This window comes from Felis catus, chromosome A2 (assembly GCF_018350175.1).
Source record: "Felis catus isolate Fca126 chromosome A2, F.catus_Fca126_mat1.0, whole genome shotgun sequence".
NCBI lineage: Eukaryota > Metazoa > Chordata > Mammalia > Carnivora > Felidae > Felis > Felis catus.
Window position 1 is genome coordinate 93,750,164 of NC_058369.1, and position 16,357 is coordinate 93,766,520.

Sequence of the window (16,357 nt, forward strand, 5' to 3'; positions counted from 1 at the left end):
CAAGGATTGGTTCAATAGTACAAATATATCAAATCACTGGGTCCCAGAGACTAACTTGCTTACTCTTTTCTTCGTAGCCTCAGGGTGCTGGCTGCCAGCTCCAAGCAGTATATCCCATGGAAAGTTGATGTGTGAGTAGATGGGCTCCCTAAAGGAGCCTGAGCTAAGGAATGGACTTCAGTTGATGGTATCCAAAACACAAGAGGCAAAAAAATCCCCTTCCCACAGCTAGCTCGCAAACTCTCTCTTATCTGGGAGAAAAAGCAAGTTCCTTAAATCCTCCCCCCAGCAGATTCTCCATGAATTCTCATTGGTTAGAAATAAACCACATGTTCACACTTAGGCCAATCAATGTCTAAGGGAACCAGATTACCACACTGAATTAGACAAACCAGCTTCATCTGGGGCTGGTTTAGTTGCAGCCTGAATAGAATCAGGATATTGTTAACAAAGAAGCAGAATGTTGGTAGGCAACAAACAGCATCTGTCACAACCATACTTTGCATATACTAGAGGTCAAAACATTTGGCTCAACTGGACATTTCAAGAAAAGTAATTTCTCTTTTTTCCCCAAAGTGATGTAGAGTTTCAACTTTACAATCCAGCCCTCTGGTTGCCCTCCATGCTGGCATAATAAAGCACCAGGAGATAGATGCCTGTGGGCTTCCAAGGTGTTTAGATCCCCAGTGACATGAGACTCCATAGATTCAAGTCAGCATGCTGAGCTCCCCTACCTGGGATTAAGCAATTACTGCAGACTTTAGGACACAGAGTCACAGTGAAAAATACAGCTAACCAGAACAAATGCATATTACTACTTCTATTTCTGAGCAGTTTTCCAGCTTAAGTACAACCCGTGGCTATAATCTGATCAAGAGGTATCAGAGCTAAGGCTAGCTGCGGCAAAGAATATCCGTGCTGACAAGTTAAACACTGATTGTTCCCCCAAAATGGAATGGCCAGTTTAGATTATATCAAAGAACTAATAAACATCATTCTCTAGAATTCGAAACTGAACCAGATATAACTCAGCTTGAGATTTTAACAATTTACTCTACCCTTTGTTACTGATTTTTTTATTTCAACTTGACTTGAATACTCTGCTATAAACCCTATTATGAGAACACAGTGGTACTCTATCCAGTCGGCCCTGCAGTTGTAAATCAGAAATTCTAAGCACAATTCTGATCTTTCTGTACTGTGAACTAATGCACTCATACACATTGACCTAGGGCCAACCATTTCAGGTGTCTAAAATAAGAGATAAATGAAAAAGTTCTTCACATCCTATTACGGACACAGATGTGAACAATTATAAGGTGATGCGCAAGAAAGAAAGAATCTGGAAAAGGAGTATAACACACAATACTATGTACTCAAGATGGGCTTTGGAGGCAGACAGAAGGTGGTTCAGATCCAGCCTGGGCCACTTATATGCTATATGACAGTGTATGCATTGTTTTCTCTCTAAAACTCAGGAAAATGTAATATTACCCTGTACCAGGAAGGTTTTAAGAATTCAATGAGATGACAAATAAGTGCTTGGCACCATGCCCCACAGAGAGGGGAAGCTAAACATTTGTCCTTTTTCCTCTTGCTCCTCTCCCTTCTCCAGGCAGAGAGCAGGGAAGACTGTTCCAGAGGGTAGGAAGCTCCAGCTTTAGGCACAGTGGACCAGGGCTCAATTGCCCTGACTAAAAGTGTTTAAGCAAATTTGAACTGAGGTCAGAAGGAAGAGTTGGGAGTTAGGCCCTGCCTGTTAGCTTCTTTCCTACTGCAGCCAAATTCACACAGGCATCACCCTAGCTGGGGCCCTATTTACCTCCAGCCACGCTCCACGAATCAGGAATTAAAAATGTCTTTTTCATTGGGGCTCCTGCGTGGCTCAGTCGGTTAAGCATCTGACTTTGGTTCAGGTCATGATTTCATGACTCCTGTGCTGGAGCTCTACATCAGGCTGTCTTCTGTTAGCACAGAGCCTGCTTTGGATCTTCTGTCCCGGTGTCTCTCTGCCTCTCCCCCAAGCTTGCTCGCGTGTGCACTCTCTAAATAAATAAATAAATAAACATTTTTTTTTTAGTGTTTTTTCCTCCATTTTCTCAGGTCCCATTCTCTTCTGCAAAACATATAATCTGTCACTCATTCTTGACACGGGATGGGAATTATTCTCAGGTTGTTTGGATTTTTTAAAAATAAACTACGTGGTCATGTAATTTACATAAAATACAGTGTACTCATTTAAAGTGCACAGTACAGTGAAAATGCTATTAAATATGTAACTACATACGCATCTAACTACAGACTATGGAACGTTAACATCACCCCCCCAAAATTCCTTCATGCCCCTACCAACCGTTAAAGTGAGCACCCTAGGGAACTACTGATGTGACTTCTATCCCTAGAGATTAATTTTACCTCTTCTAGACTATCATATAAAAGGAATTCATACCGCAGGCATTGCTGTATGACTGACTTCTTTAACTTAGCGTAATGTTTTTGTGAACCATTTGTGATCTATTATCAATATTTCACTTAGTGTTATTGCTGAGTAGTTTTTTTTATTATATGGATGTACATGATGAGGGACATTTGGTTTGATTTCCTGTTTTGGAGTTTATGAATAAAACTGCTCTCGACATTCTTATTCACAATTATATGGACATATATTTTAATTTTGCTTTCATCAAAACCTAAGAGTGAAATTTATGGATCATATGACAAATGTATGTTTACACTTTTAAAAATTGCTTAAATGGCTTTTTAAAGTTGTACCATTTAATATCCCCACAGACAATGTTTGAAAGTACCAGTTGCTTCACATCCTGATCAACACTTAATATTATCGTATTTTTTATTTCAGCCATTCTTCTAGGTATCTTCCAGTATCTCATTATGATTTTTATTTGCATTTCCATGATAATTAAAGACATTGAGCATCCTTTCAAGTACATATTGACCCCTCGTATTTTGTTTTAGCAATATTCTGTTCAACCTCTTTGCTCACTTTATATAAAACTGAAGAATCAGCTTGTTAATTTCTGCCAGAAAGTCTGCCAGAATTTTCACTGAAATTGCATTAAATCTATAGATCAAGGTGGGGAAAGATGCCACCCTAATGAGGTTTTCAATCTAAGAATATGGTGTATCTCTCCATTTGTTTAGGTCTTTTTTAATTTTTCCCAGCAGCTTTTCATAGGTTTGGATATAGGACTTGCATATCTGCTACTGAATTTATCCTTAATTGTGATTATAAGTGGTTTTCTAAATTTTACTTTCCAATTGTTTATTATTAGTATGTGCAACTGCAATTGAATTTTGTATGATTGTGGTGGGTTGAAAAATTTTCCCCAAAATTTGTCTCCACTCAGAACTTCAGACTGTGACCTTACATGGATATAACATCTTTGCTGGTATAATTCAGTAAGGGTCTGAAGATAGAAACATCTTGGATTTAGCTGGGTAAATACAATGACTGGTACCCTTATAAGAAGAGGAAAGGACTCAGAGAGACACACACAGAAAAGTCCACATGAAGTTGGAGGCAGAGGCTTGAGCTACGCCTGGGGCCACCAGTCACTGGAAGAGGCAAGGAAAGATTCTTTGCTTAAGCCATCAGGGCAGGTTGTTCAATATATACTTTTCTAGCTGTTGATGTGGACAAGTCTCATATGACCCCTTGTATATTTTGCCTCTCATTTATTTTGGCATGTGCGCTGATGATAAATCTATTGCTTCTTCGCTCCAAGTCCATAATTTTTTTTTTGTCCTGCATTTTTAGAGTAAAGCAAAACCCCATAAACACCCCTGGTTTGTTAGCTAGCACAGTGTCAGGCTTTGCCAGTGGAGAGGGTTAGAGGGACACTGGAAGAAATAGCACAGAAAAGGGCTTCTTTTCCCAGTTCTGGAGTGATTTTTTTCCCCTCCCTCTGGGATGGCAGCTGGTGGCATGCAAGGCTCCCAGAGATGCTCACTTTCCAGCCAGTTTCTGTGACCCTCCAGAGGGCAGCTGTCTGCAGACAAGCTTCATCCCTCAGGGCCTAAAAGAATTTCTCCACATCTATAATCCATAGCCACACCCTGTCCCATGAGATCGGAATCTATGGTTGTAGGAGGAAATGTCTTGCAAATTTTTTGTTCCTTCCTTGGCTATGCTCCTCAGTCCCATAGTAGCAACTCCCATATTCCTAAGGATCCTTTTCTACTCATTTTAGTCATTAACCACTTTTACAAATTAAGTTTTTTTGTATTAAATATTCCTGCTTAATGGAGTGACATCTTTAAAGTACTTAAGGAAAAAAACTGTCAGCATAAAATTGTATATGCAGTGAATATAGCTTATAAAGTAAAAGAGAATTAAAGACTGCAAATAAACAAAAACAGAATCTGTTACTAGCAGGCCTGCATTATAAGAAAGATTAAAGAAAATTCTTCACATGAAGATAATAATACCAGAAAGAAACTTCAATCTACGCAGGGAAGTTAAAAATACCAAAAGTGGCATAAACAAAGTTAATACACAACTTGTTTCAAATACTTTTCAAAGTCCATTGATTGTCTGAAGCAAAAATAGTAGCAGCATTTTGTGGGATCATAACTTAGGTAAAAGTATAATGTGTAGCAAAACTAGTATGAAAGATGGGAAGGAAGATTGGGGACACATTGTTGGAAGATTCCTACATTGTACAGTAAGTGGTATAGCATTATTTGAAGGCAGACTGTAATTAATTTTAAAAACAATCTCTATGACAAACTTCACATCCAGAGAAATGAAAACTTCTGCTCACACCAAAGAATGCCCACAAATACTTTTTGTGATTTTATTCATAATCATCAAAATATAGAAGCAACCCAAAATCTCCCTCACCTGCAGAATGGATAAACAAACTGGCTATCCATACCATAGGATAGTATTCAACAATAAAGAGAAACAAACACCTGATATATGCAACGAAATGAATGACTCTCAAATGCATTATGCTAACTGAAGGGGCCAGTCTCAAAAGATTATATACTGTGATACCATTTCCATAACATTCTAGAAAAGGCAAAATTATGGGGACAGAAAGCAGATCAGTGGTTGCCAGGGCTCAGGGTGAGAAGAGGGATTGACCACAATGAGGGTTGGGGAATTTTTTTAAGATGATAGAACTGTTGTATGTATTGATTGTGGGGTAGTTACATGCCTGAATGCATTCATCAAAACTCATAGAACTGCATACTAAGAGTAGTCTATCTTACTGCATATAAATTGTATCTTAATTTAAAATAAAATGAAAAAAATTGTCAGTTTCCCCATTCAAATTACTGGTGTCACATCTATCCCTGACTGGAACTTGACTGTGTACCAGAAAGTTTATTTTATTGTAGTTTATTAAGAATATTTTTTATAATATAAGAATTTAACTATAGCCACTTAAAATATATTAAGATTAAGTTGCTCTGGCCATTGTTTATGAAGTAGATGGTAGGCTACTACTGCACAACTATTTGTTTGTTAGAGAATCCCAAGGTACCGCCTAGAGAAAAACTTGGGCTGGCATAATTTCATCCCAGCCAACATCCCCAGAATGGTGTGTGGCCTTCTCTTCAGGAATGCACCCTAGGTAAGTGTCTCATTTTTTGCAGTAAGATCTCTACCTTGCTCCCAGTATGCTAAAGTGCTAGAGCATGTGTCCATGCACAGGAGGAGCAATGCCAAAGAACATCATGCCAGTTGCTATCTAGGCCACAATGCCAAATTCACTGCTGCTCAAAACCTGTCAAAAGTTTCAGTGGAAAACAAAAATTATGGAAGACTGCTCTAAGCATGTGCCATCTAATCTCTCCTCTGGATTCTTTAAAATTTGTCCCTGAGTTAAATTAGACCATTCAAGAGAGCAGTCTACCTACACAACATCATGGTGACCTCTATGAATTGATGTGATTGAATTACCATTAAGGACCCAGATTGAAGAAGGTTATAAGAAAGAGCTCAATGAAGCTCTTTGTTTTTATCAAGGACATTGTTCATTTTGGTGCACAGTGCCTATATCTGTCCTTAGTATAACATATGGTTGTGTTTCTCTTGGTCAACATTGTGACACAGAAACTAAGACTGGTCCTACTGCCTATTTATTCACTCACTGCTAGAAATCTTAAAGACGAGTCTAGCTTAGTATTGGTAATATTGCATGTAGGATTTAAGAAGGTGCATTCCATGAACTAACCTACCTGTAGTTACTTTAGTTCCCTTCCTTTATTTTTGCTAGGACTCATTTTTCTTACTCTTGTTAATTCAGTTCATCCTGCTATTTTATATTATAGCTACCAAGCAAAAGATGAAATATAAATAAATTGAAAATTGCATACATGTATAGGGACTTGTGATCAGTTTCCCTGTGGGCTAAATAAAGCAAATGTGCCCTTTGTGCTCTGGCCCTGACAAAATTCAATCTTCTGCATATAGAAAAGAGTGAAACAGCCAGCCATTTTAGGCCACACTTTTACCATCACTACAATTTTTGTCAAAATCATAGGTCTCAAAAAGTAAAAAGAAAGATTACCTTTAATGACACTTTCTTTTTATGATGGTTCAGATTATTTGTTCTTATTCTGGTTTACCTGCAATGAAAGATACACCACAATTTTTAATCTAGAAAATTACTTGATGATACTGTCACTGTAATAAAATCCAAGCTATAAGACTAAGAGAAAAATAGGACTTGGCAAGTAGAGCACAGCATTTGCTTGACCTGCCTACTACATACAAGAATACACAACACATAACCTAACACCAGTATCATTACATTTTTTTTTACATCTCGGCATAAATTTGCTGTTGCAAGACTGGGGTGATAGTACTATTTATAAATTTATTTTGGAAAATCTGGATTCTAATCCTGACTCTTCTGGGTTCCCTGAGTAGGTCACAACTCTTAGGACCTCAGTTCTCAGCCATGCCAGCAAATGATAGTGACCCTGAATATAAATAAGGGTCCTTTAGCTAATAACATCCATAAATCAATAAATAATTATTGGACACCTGCCATGCTTCTAGTAGGCACTGACACTCATATGTCTGTTTATGAGATGTCAAAATTTCTACAAAACATTGCGTTAGATCTCAAATTTAAAGGCACACTACAGATAAATCTCAAAGTTCCAACTATACTATTATTGAAACACAATATCTAACAAATTACTGCAACCAACACCACAAATTGTACACTAACTCCCAATTGTGTTTATTTCAATGATTCACCCTGTACAGGGCTTTCCAACTCCAAAACTCTACCTTTCTTCTCCCAATACACTTCCTCCTCTGTGTTCTTTTCCCATTCTTCAGGAAATAAGGGTAGACTCTCAATGCTTAGATTAACACTTCTTTCCACCTGTGAAGTGATCCATATGTTAAAGAGGGTGCAATAAACACTAGTACTATCTTTTAGTCCATGTATACATGATCTTAGATTCAAGAACATAGCACACACGAAGATTTCCCAAGGTGTGCTTTTTGGGAAAAAGAAGTATGTCAATAGGGATGTGTCTGTGTGTGTGTGTGTGTGTGTGTGTGTGTGTGTGTGTGTAAAACAAAGAAAATCCAGGCATAAATTGTTGTTATAAAAATAAGTTGGCCTGTTATAAAAAAAAGGGGGAAAGACTATTTGAAACAAATATAGTGAAGAGAAACTGATTCATATACTATTAAGACTGAAATGGAAAGAAAATGGAACAAGCATTTCATTTTCCACTCATCATTTTAGAGCTTGAAAAGATGAACAGGAAGCAAGGATTTGTCCAGAAATGCAACTATGTTTTCACAATTTTAGTAAGCCAAAATAGGATAAAATCCAACATCTGCAATTTGAGAAATGATTTTTATCATTTTAGTGAAGTCTATTTTAGCACATGAGCAGATACCTTTTTTATGCTTCCTGCAATGCATAACCTTATCCTGTCCTCTAAAGCTTTCATTTTCCCTAGAATGACCTGACAGCCAGCTGAAAGCTCAAGATGGGCCGCCTGACTGATTATACCCTGGGAATATTTATGTAACTTCTTGATGACAGCAAAATACTGAAAAGAGGATACAGGAGATAAAGTAATGGAAGCTGGCCTAACTTAAGCCTCATGTAATCCCTAGCATCTCCTAAATCACAAGGTAAGATTAGTCAGTGATAAAAATTCTTTAACAGTTGGCAGCTGTCTGAAAGCCTGCATTTTCCTTTTGAGTGGACTGTCAAATTTAGAGAATTTATGACCTGACCTTTCAGAGATATTACTTTCAAGTCCTTGACCAATTTTATAAACATTACAGACAACTATTATTATGTGGGGTTTTTTTTTACTTTTATTGTTTTTTATCAGAGTTACATCCCAGCGGTTCACACGGTGAATAGTTGAATGCTACACCAAATCACAGTGGCATCTGATCAGGCCAAAGCTCAAGAAATGGTTTTCCTCTTTACTTCTGACTTTTGAATGACTTCCATTGCAAATGTGAAAAGGAGTCTTTCTTCTTTCCTGTATGTATGTCAAAAATAAAGCATTCTCTGACCTCTTAAAAATCGTCTCAATTTTTACCTTTTAAGAAACAAGAAATCTTTCATCTTTTTTCTGGAGTCCAAGAAATAATGTTACATAAAGCTCCATGCAATATAACACAATTTTTAAAAAGCTTCATATGAACAAGGATGATTCACAGTGATAATCAGAGAACATAAAACACTAGATATTATGCAAATATATCATTATAATAAGATTCTTTAATATAACTTTGATCACTATTAGGATGCCTACATTATAACATTTATTTAACAGCTTCTATGTAGCCTGGTTCTTTCACTGCAATGTAATGTGGATATACTAGTTTTAAGTCAAAAGTGCATTCTACTGTGATGAATCTACCTGGGATTCTCTCCAGGAACCAAATAGTTTTATTTATTAGATTTCTTCCTCAGTGAAAGATACAGTGAGGGGGAACATTACTTTCTGTTAAATTTAAGAAGCATGTAATATAACAGATCAAATCTACAGTGGATAAAAGCATAGAAAAATTCTCTCCATTTCTTTTGCTAATGTGTCCACGACCTAGCAAAAATACTATGCTCCAGGCACAATGAAATGCACATGCTTGGGAGCACTACTAACATTTAAATATAACAATAAAGGCACAAAATGCCACCACAGCGAAACTGACACTTTCTCACCATGATCCTGTGATATTGGACTCTTAAGGTCAACCTTCAAAAAATACATGCACAGAAGTTATAGGTTCACCCAAAAGTCAACAATATAACTAAAAAAGAAAATCACAACCTACAGTTGGCTCCAGAGAGTGAGAATTAAATAGAAAATTCCCGCATATATTTTGAATTTTGTTCAGAATGGTCTGTTTTGGTTCAATAAGTGAGGGATGAAAAAAACAGTAAAAATCCAATTTGAGCCTTACAGTTACAAATCTTAAACGTTTTCTTAAAACCAACCATATTTTATTCAATGAAACCAAAATCCTAATAATACTTAAAGCACCCATTTTTATAGTTTAATTTCAGATGTAATAAAAATTAAACTATAACAATATTGGCAATACAGAAATTTTTAATGTTAATGATTAGGATGACTGCTGTATCAGGGTCCCAGCAATATACGTGTTGCAAATTAAGGGATTTATTATAGATATTAGACTTAATCAATGGTGGGAGGAGACACAAAGTATAAGTCCAGAAGGCAAAGGTTGGGGAATCAGCCCCAGAGGACAGGAAGGGGACCTGATGAAATCTATGGATGACTGTTAACTCTGCATCTGTTGATGAACCCAAAGTGGCTATAGGTCAGTAGGGCCTATGGTGAGGAATAAAAGTTGGATATAAAAAGATGTAGAACAAGATGGACTGAAGTCTTCAAAGACAAAGCTAAATCAATGAACCCACTGGAATACTTACAACCTCTATCACACTGGTGACCTACAGATGAGGCTGGTACTTGTCACCATATGTGCCTGGTCTGAGACTCAGAAAACTAAAAGGGTGATCTGGAGAGGCTACAAGCACAGATGATGCTGTACTCCATCCAACAAGATGAGCCAGCAGATCAGCATCAAACTCCCTATTTGATGTTCTACAGTACACATTAACCACTATGAGTACATCTTATGTCGATAGTAAAGCAATAGAAGATGAGGGAATGGAAGGAACTGAGATAAATAGATGATAGATAGACAGACAGACAGACAGACAGATAGATAGATAGACAATGTATATGCAAACACATTCATATCAAAATAAGTAATAAATTATCATGACTATTACAGTTGTTATTTCTAATTGGTCATACAGTTGTAGCTGGTATGCATACCTTCCTTCTTCCACCACCCATTACACTTTCCCTTTGCCCTAGAAGCAATTTTGTTACTCAACTTTCCTCACCTGTTGAGGTGACTCAAACCTGTATTTTTGAAGCGTTTGGGCCATCCATATTAGATTATTATGTTTTTTTCCATTAACTCTTATGAAGTTTCCAAGAGGTACCCCAAGGATATTTGCACTCTAGACACAGCCTTCCCAACCCCAAGCAGCAACATAATTACTCCCTTGATAATCAAGATAAACAACCCAGCCACCATAGCACCTCCTTCTGTGCCTGCTGATTCACTGTCATGAGAAACCCAAAGTGACCAGTCTCAACTTCCAAATTAAGGGAACCAGTACTGTGTACTTGAGGAAGCATTATTCCTTGGGAACTCTGACTTCTAAATCAGCAGAGCCTAAAGTCACTGGGACAAGGAGCTAACATTTTGCTACTGGATGATCACTAGGGGAACTATGAGAGGATCCAGTCCCATTTTCACTCCTTGATTCCAGGACCCTTGAATTCTGGATTTGGGAAAAACAAGACCATGTATTGCACACTGATGGAAAGCATATACCACATCCTGAAGAATACTGTCCCAACCCTGCAGTGTGTTGTCATATAGCTGGTGCTATAATAACATCTTCAAAAGATCACTTCACCACTCTATCTGGTCTCTACTAACTATAATAGAGGGTTTTAAAAAAAGCATTTCCAGGTAAATAGCTACATACCAAGTTATGAGAGTATGTTTCCTCCAAAAACAAAACCACATCTGGAACAGCATCTAGAATTGGAATTAGCATCCAATTAAGGGTATGCCAATCCACTGACATTCTCCAAGACCCATCTGTCTGCTGCACAAGCCAATATGCAACTTGTGTGAAGATGTGAGTCACCATTTTGCAAGACCCAGTGGTTGCCATATTCTCTGAAATGACTTCTAACGTGTACTTTGTCTTTGATTTATTCTTTTGGTAAACAGAAAAGGGTCTATGAGCTACCTACCACATGGCCTTTCTTATTAAAATAGCCACCATTCCATTGGTTGGTGAACTAATGTAGGAATTCCGCGAGGTGCTGAGGATGCCTATTATGATGATGCATTCCCAAACTGGGGAAGTAATCACAGGATGGATTCAAGGACCCATTGGTATACTCATATCCAAATCAAAAGTCTATTGATTACCTTGTATCCATAAGCCACTTCTCTGACTGTGGACCACAATGGCATTGAGGGTTTCTAGAAGTAAGTGTCAGTTATGAGACCACTATCCAGTAATTGCCAAAAACACTGGTTGTTTCTCTTCTTCACTTTACTACCCTGGTAAATAACAATAGGTCCCTTTAAGGAATGTTGAGATTTCCAATATAAGATGTTGGCTATTTTAAAGGATCACTCCTCAAGGGAACCTGGCCTCCCCTTCATTCAAAGAATTCTGGATCTGGAAACTGGCTCATGTCTGGGAATTAATCAAGAGGACATGACTCCACTGTTGTTATTCAAGTCAGGCTTTTGTTCCCAGACCTAGAATTTGCCACTTAAACAATTCAAGTAAGACTATAAGAGGCTGTAAAAATATTTCAGTTTGACAGACACCATGATTACCAAAAATCTCTCTCTCCCTGTAGATCAAATTCTGAATACTGATTCAGCTCTGCTGTCTAATATAGTAACTACACCCACCTTGCTTTTTACAATTAAGGGCCACCTTTTGGTGGCCCTGCCACTCGGGATCTCATCATCTCCTTTGAATTTTAACGGCCTTATTAATGACAGCATACCCACTGTCAGTCCTGATCTATGAAGAATAGCCACTACAGAGGTCTTAAAGGATACTGGTCTCCTTTACAAATATATTTCTTATAGTTTAAATGCAAAAAGTGTTCTCTGGATCCTCCTATGAAATACAGTTCAGGGTTAGGTGCATAAATCTTATGTAACATACCACCTCTTACATTACAATTTCTTAAGCCTTTCCTAGGTCTATAGTACATCCAAGAACTCCTGAAATTTCAACTTTAATTAGTGTAGGTCATCTTGGGGCCCATGTTTCAATGAACTAACCAAGTACTCTTAGTGCAATATTAGCTGCTTAAGCTAAAACATGAAATCCAGAATCTCTGCTTAGTTCATCTATATTGACAAATTCAGTTCAATCCATGACTATATTTCTCTCACACTGTTCTACCTTAGGATTCATTCCCATACATGTTACCCAGGATTCTATCAATAAAAATTGGGGAAAATCTTGCAGTTATCTTTGTGTATATGGCACTATTTTATGTGTCACATTTTCAACCCCCACGGCCAGCCCCAGGATTTCAGTCTGGTTATGGATCTAGAACATATTGAATAGACATAGATCTTGAGAAGGATCAGTAGTGCTTTGCAAGGCTTTTACTTCAAAGGAGACTTAATGTTCTTCAAAGAAGTAGAAACCTACCTCCACACACAATGGACAGGAGCCTCTTCTAGGAGGCTCAACAGAATTAAGAAAGCCAATGTTCTCAGTTTCATCAGATCAGTCTATATGTCCCCATCTCAATTTTTTAGTTTCTACTTCTTCCAAATCCATGTAATCAACATTAAAAATTCTGCAAAAAAATTTAGAAAACTTCAGGGCTAGACATTAGGTTTGGTTTTCAGAACATTCAGCCCTCTGTTTATGTTAAATAAAAATTTACATAGGCCAATTAGATGAACTCTAGTCCCTCCTGAGACCTGAGACCACCATTTTCTTCCTTCAAGTTCTCCTGTACACTTAGAAACAGCCTATCTAGCAGAACACCATGCACCTGTTACCAGTCTCAGGACTCCAAACACTTCTGCCCATTGCATCTTGGTGTCAGAGTCACCAGGGAAAACACAACGCAAGCACTGGATGGAATAATGCTTTATTCACATAGAGAAGAGAGAACAAGATCAGCCTCAATAGTGGGTGTCAGTCCCTCATGGCCAGTGGGCCACTCCTGGCAGCCAACACAGGGCTGTTCTATCTTGTGTCTCATTGGAAGAATCCCATCCCCTCCTCTCAGAGGACAGACCTAACAGTGATATTGGCCAGGGTCCATAGGATGCTGACTCATGCAGAACAAAAGAAAAGATGTTGGGCTTACAACCAGAGGAAGATATTCTCCCACAAGTTGATAACTCTGGCACAAGCCTGTGTGAGCTCTTTACCTCCTGGTAATGAACTGTCCAAGGCCCAACACCCATACTTAGGAGACTGAATGGGGGGTTGAAAGATCCACCAAACTGTGTTTCCCAACACCAAGCATTAGCATTTTACCCATAGCATGTCATGGACTACAGTGTCCCCTTTATCTTTGGCAACAGTGCTATTAGTGATGCTAAATTTCATCAGATCGGAAAAATACTTTCAGATAATCCAGAACCAAAATAGAGACCCATCCTCAAGGTTCTGTTCCTATGGAAGCTCAGAAAGCACAGGCCACATATGGTACCATTATGTGAGAAGTAAATGGAAAAATCCTGCTTTTATTTTGAATTTTGTTCAGAATGATTTATTTTACTCAGGAGGTAAAAGTTAAAAAAAAAGAAAAAAATTAATTTAAACTTCAAAATTACAGGGACACCTGGGTGGCTCAATCGGTTAAATATCCAACTTTGGGTCAGGTCATGATCTCACGGTTCGGGAGTTTGAGCCCCGCATTGGGCTCTGTGCTGAGAGCTCGGAGCTGCGAGCCTGTTTCAGATTCTGTGTCTCCCTCTCTCTCTGCCCCTCCCTACTTGTACTCTGTCTCTCTCTCAAAAATAAACAAACATTAAAAAAAATTTTTAAAAACCTCAAAGTTATAAATACCGAACATGTTCTTAAAGCCCACAAAACTTAATTAAGCAAAATCTAAATATTCAAAATCCCCACTGCTTTCTTTATTATGTGTTTCAAGTCTAGAAAACAATTTTTTTGAAAAAATAAAGAAATGACAATGTTTCCAAAATATTAAGTGTTAGTACTGACTAGCTTGAATGCCTACACTAAACCCTAAAAAGGAAATAAATGAAAGATGGCTACACTAGGCTTATCAGGAAAAGAGATTTGCACAAGGCAATGCATTTGATTAAGCAGAGCATATGGTATATATGGCAATTAATACAAGCCCTGTGGTGCAATATTTGCCTTCATGTATGTGGCAAAGCATCCTTTTCCACATCATCCTATTAAAATAAAATGCATTTGCAGCAGAAGTTAAGTGCACTGTCAGCCCAGCAAAAGCCAATGATTGGTATCTTTGCATCTCTTTCAGTATAGAAAAGATTTCCTCCCTCCTTTCTCACAAGCTTTTAGAGACAAGGTTTAAAAAACAAACAAACAAACAAACAACAACAAACCAACATAAAAATCCTCTTTGAGATTGCTTTTATGTTGATTAACTGACATGTAAGGATTATCAGATATTGCCCTGGAAAGTCATTAGGCATGGATAGGCATCCCTTTCAGAGAAACTCTACCTTCAAAACCAACTCAAACCATTTGAATAGAGAACAGAATTGAGTGTGGTTATCCAAATGATGCTCTCCTTAATATCACACAAAGCTCTAGTATCTAACTTGTCCCTTCAAGTGCCCTACTCACAATGCCAAGCAAATACTGGCAGGCTCCTCTAAGCATACTCTTTCTAGGTATAGATCCATGAAATAGTGCCAATGTATTCACTGTGACTTGGCTTCTTGCAAATTCTCTCTTTTAATGCATTGTATTCACCAACAAATGAGTGTCCAGAGAATTATGTCTGGTATATCGATTCCTTTCTACAAGATAAGAATCTTTCACTCTATTCATTTTTGTTTGTAAATGCAACCTTTGCTTAAGTCTATTAGAAAAAAAAGCACATTAGTGCATTTCAGGATATCATCCTATTATACTCATTTGTCTTTTGGGTCCATTCAACCTTTTCAAATATTAACTTTCGCTGAACTCCCTCAAAGTACAGAGTCACATTTTAAGACAGCAGGAGTAGTAAAGTGCAAGGTCACATTGCAAAGTCAGTGTTAAAGAGAGCAAAGATTCTCAAATTAAGTGATTTCTCTGCTCTATGATGACCTTAGACATGCCCTCTCTTACCCCCATCACCAAGTCAAAGATCCATCTCACTTCCACAGGGCCTCAATCCCACCAGGTCTGATACTAATGAGAAGGGAAAGAGCTTCATCTAAGTAACCTCATCACAACAGAACAGATATCTTACAAGTTCATGATTATGGCAAAGGTCAACAAAGGTCTCTATAGAAAACTGGCACACATGAAAGGTATAGCTCATCAGGGAGTTAGAAAGCAAGGATGTCCAAATGTTCATGATCACCTGCACCATCCTGCAGCTATCAAACGAGACAGAGGCACTACCAATGTATTTTTAAGTCTCTGTACTTTTTTTCTTAATTCTAAAATAGGCTCTTCCATCTTGTTATGGAGAAGAATAAAATACATACAAAAAAGTGCTTAAATCATGAATGTACGACTTGATGAATTCTCACAGGCCGAATACACCTGTGATCATTATCCAGATCAAGAAACAGAAGATTACAAGCACCTCCAATACCAGTTTCCCCTTACTCGAAACCATTATAGTTATGCTGGCTACAAAGGAATCAGTGCCAGGATACTTCACATACTTGAGCTACATAAGCTACTTATTGCAGACTAGCATACAGAACTTTTAAAGGATGTAACTTATACATCAAAATATATCCAAAATTCTACCACTTCTTGCCATCCCACATTGCTACCATCTCTTGCCTGGAATTTTACAGTGACCTCCCCACTGGTAACCACTGTTCTTTTTTTCCCCCTTCAGAATATTCTCAAAGTACCAGCTAAAGTGAATATTTGTAAATGGACATCCCATCATGTCATTCAGATCATATTATTCCACTGTTAATTGTAACGTTTCTCAATCTTGGCTGCACATTGAGTGGCTTCAGAACTATCAATGCCTGTGTTTATTCCCCAGGTTTTTAATTTAATTGGTCCTGGGGGTGTCCTGAGATCTCCAGATGATTCTA

General features: G+C 37.8%; 1 long non-coding RNA gene across 1 annotated transcript in view; it reads right to left on the reverse strand.

The window, feature by feature from the left end:
* LOC123383873 overlaps positions 1 to 337 on the reverse strand; it is a 50,106-nt gene extending 49,769 nt beyond the window's left edge. Inside the window, exon 1 of the long non-coding RNA XR_006594189.1 lies at positions 64 to 337. This is a non-coding gene — a long non-coding RNA (uncharacterized LOC123383873). The remainder of the gene's footprint in view (positions 1 to 63) is intronic.
* Positions 338 to 16,357: the final 16,020 nt, after the last annotated feature.